Here is a 3,297-nt window from a genome sequence, read left to right on the forward strand (position 1 = left end):
CTGACCTCGCCATCCACCCACCTCGGCCTCCTAAAGTGCTGGGATTACAGGTGTGAGCCACTGTGCCTGGTCTGAAATAAACCTTTAAAGGAAAAGATAAAGCATTTCAAAAGACAAGTCAAAATGCTTCGGGAACCACATGTCCAACACAAGCTTTATCCTCAAATGACTTATGTTTGCCTCGCACTAATAAACTTTTATTTCACTCAGAGCAATAATCTTCCATACATAAGTATCTTTTCCTTGTCCAATAATTCAAAGGAAAAAAAAATCCAAAATGATTAGTGAAGAAAAATACAAGAATTAAGAGACCCTTTAAATTTGTTTTAAGTATTTTTAAGGTTTAAAAAGTGTTTAACGTTTGTAATTCCTAGCAGAAAAACATTATCCGAATGAGTACCCTAATGGCAAACCTCTGTAAAATGCTTCAGTTGCATTTGGAGAAGAGGGGTAGGAATTATCTTCAAAGCATCCCAGCTCTCTTGATGAGAAGGTCAGAGATACACTGGCTTGTATTATTGCGACATCCATAAGGTGATCTAGGTTACTTTTCCTTCGGCAAGGGTTTTTTTTTTTTTTTTTTTTTTTTTTTTTTTTTTTTTTTTTTTTTAACAGAGTCTTGCTCTGTTGCCCAGGCTGGAGTACAGTGGCATGTGGTCTCGGCTCACTGTAACCTCTGCCTCTTGGGTTCAAGCAATTCTCCTGCCTCAGGATCCGAGTAGCTGGGATTACAGGCGTGTGCCACCACGTCCAGCTAATTTTTGTATTTTTAGTAGAGACGGGGTTTCACCATGTTGGTCAGGCTGGTCTCGAACTCCCAACCTCGTGATCCGCCCGCCTCAGCCTCCCAAACTGCTGGGACTACAGGTGTGAGCCACCACACCCAGCGTAAGGGCTTTCTTTATCAGAAGAGCATTACGCTTGACTGCCAACTTTGGCTGATAATTTACTGATAAGATTCATAATCTTTGCGTTGCTCTGGTATTTTGACACATTTGCTGGGTTCTGAGCCACATCCTGGAAGGCCACCATAACTTCTGGATCCTGCATGGCTGCAAGAACCTCTGGATCACTAAGAATTTCATTGAGTCCAGGGATTCCGGCCATTCCAGCCATGCCTCCTCCCATCCCAGACATTCTTCCGGGAAAATGACCAGGCACTCCCCCAGGAAAGCCACCTGGAAAAGAGCCACACTGAGCTCCTGACTGTCGTCTGGCTTCTTCCTCCCTCCAGCCTCTCTCACGCTCTTCTTGAGCCTTCTTAACTGTTTCTATTCTTTCTTTCATCTTCACGTTTTCGCTCATACTTTCTCCGATGTTCTGCAATTTTCTGTGCCCCAGGTTGAACTTCTTTCAGCATTGCACTAGCATCTTCATCATAATCCAATTTACAGGCAAGTCTGTGTGCTTTCCCTCACCACTTGTAAGGCTGAGCTGAATCAGGATTTATTTATTTATTTTTTTTAGATGGAGTCTCGCTCTGTCACACAGGTTGGAGCGCAGTGGCGCAATCTTGGCTCACTGCAACCTCCACAACCCAGGTTCAAGCAATTCTCTGCCTCAGCCTCCTGAGTAGCTGGGATTACAGGCGCTTACCACCACGTCCAGCTAATTTTTGTATTTTTAGTAGAGATGGGGTTTTACCTTCTTGGCCAAGCTGGTCTTGAACTCTGACCTCGTGATCCACCCGCCTCGCCCTCCCAGTGCTGGGATTACAGGCGTGAGCCACCGTGCCTGGCCCAGGATTTATATCAATGGCTCTATCACAGTCTCAGATGGCAGCATTTGGCTTCTATAATTTGACAAAGACACTGGCCCTCTTGGCATACAAAATGACCAAGTGAGGATTCAGCTTGATGGCATCTGTGAACAAGTCAATGGCTTTCTGCAGTTCACCATCATTTAGGGCTTCAATAGCAGTCACTTTCTTATCATTTGCCTGATCCATCATCTCCTCTTATCTCTGCATTCTCATCTCCCATTTCTTGAGGGGCATCAGTGCCTCTTTCAATCACACCTTCATTGTCAATTTCTAGATCACTTTCCTCACTTGACGGTTTGTCTGCCTTTAAGTCTTCCTCCACCTTCTTACTGTCAGGTGTTTCTTCCTTGGTATTTTCTTCTGATTTAGCTTTCTGAGTAGCAGGTGGTACTTTACCCCCATGCTCTCCACTCACTCCCTCAGGAAGCGTATTTCCTCGGTGTGCAGAACACTCGGATCCTGCTTACACATTTTCACAAAGGCCCGAAGCTTGTTCACTTTGCTGGCGTCCACAGTCGGGAGGCGGTGGGCGAGGCTGAGGAGCTGCGGCCCGGTTCCAGGCCCAGGCGCTGGCTTGGCGTGACCATGCAAAAGGTGACTTTTGGTAATTATTATTAGGCGTTTTCCCTTATCCAGACCTGAGGCCTGGATTCAGCCCCCATGGGGCAGAGTGAGACACCATCGACCTCATGGGGTTAGTTCAGGGCTGCAATTAAACGATACACACGAACATGTATTGCAAATGAATGTAAGAGGTAAAGACTAGAGAAAGCTACCTCCAGATCGCTTTTCAAATATGCCCAGACCTTGATTCACATTTTAGGGGATAAAAGCAGGGTTCTTTTTTTCCCTCACATTCTATGATCCAATTAAATAGGTATCCAAAGTTGTATGAATAAGCATTGTTTCCTGTGGTTTTTAAAACTGTATTTTCATTTTGGTTCTTTTTTTTTTTTTTTTTTGGAGACAAGGTCTTGCTTTGTTGCCCAGGCTGGAGTGCAGTGGTGTGATCTCGGCTCACTGCAACCTCTGCCTCCTGGGTTCAAGCGATTCTCCTGCCTCAGCCTCTCAAGTAGCCGGGATTACAGGCGCAGGCCACTAGGTTCAAATAATTTTTGTATTTTTAGTAGAAATGGGATTTCACCATGTTGACCAGGCTAGTTTCGAACTCCTGGTCTCAAGCGACCCACCCGCCTAGGCCTCTCAAAGTGCTGGGATTACAAGCATGAGCCACCACGCCCGGCCTTGTATTTTCATTTTGATTGGGGCAAAAATACAACCTTTAAATCTTTTTTTCCCCCAACTTTTATTTTAGATTCAAGGGGTACATGTGCAGGTTTGTGAGCTGGACATATGGTGTGATGCCGAGGTTTGGGGTAGACATGATTCCTTCCCCCAAGTGCTGAGCACAGTATCCACCCGTTTTTCAACCTTGCCCTTCTCCCTCCCCCATCTAGGAGTCCCCAGGGTCTACTGTTCCCATCTTTATGTCCATAAGTACCCAATGTCTAGCTCCCACTTACAAGTGAGAACAT

General features: G+C 45.4%; 1 pseudogene; it reads right to left on the minus strand.

Annotated features, from left to right (window-relative positions):
• Positions 1–1,771: 1,771 nt before the first annotated feature.
• Positions 1,772–2,495, minus strand: LOC101017218 (annotated as a pseudogene).
• Between the last annotated feature and the right edge of the window lie 802 nt (positions 2,496–3,297).

The sequence above is a fragment of the Papio anubis genome, chromosome 4, assembly GCF_008728515.1.
Source record: "Papio anubis isolate 15944 chromosome 4, Panubis1.0, whole genome shotgun sequence".
Classification (NCBI taxonomy): domain Eukaryota; kingdom Metazoa; phylum Chordata; class Mammalia; order Primates; family Cercopithecidae; genus Papio; species Papio anubis.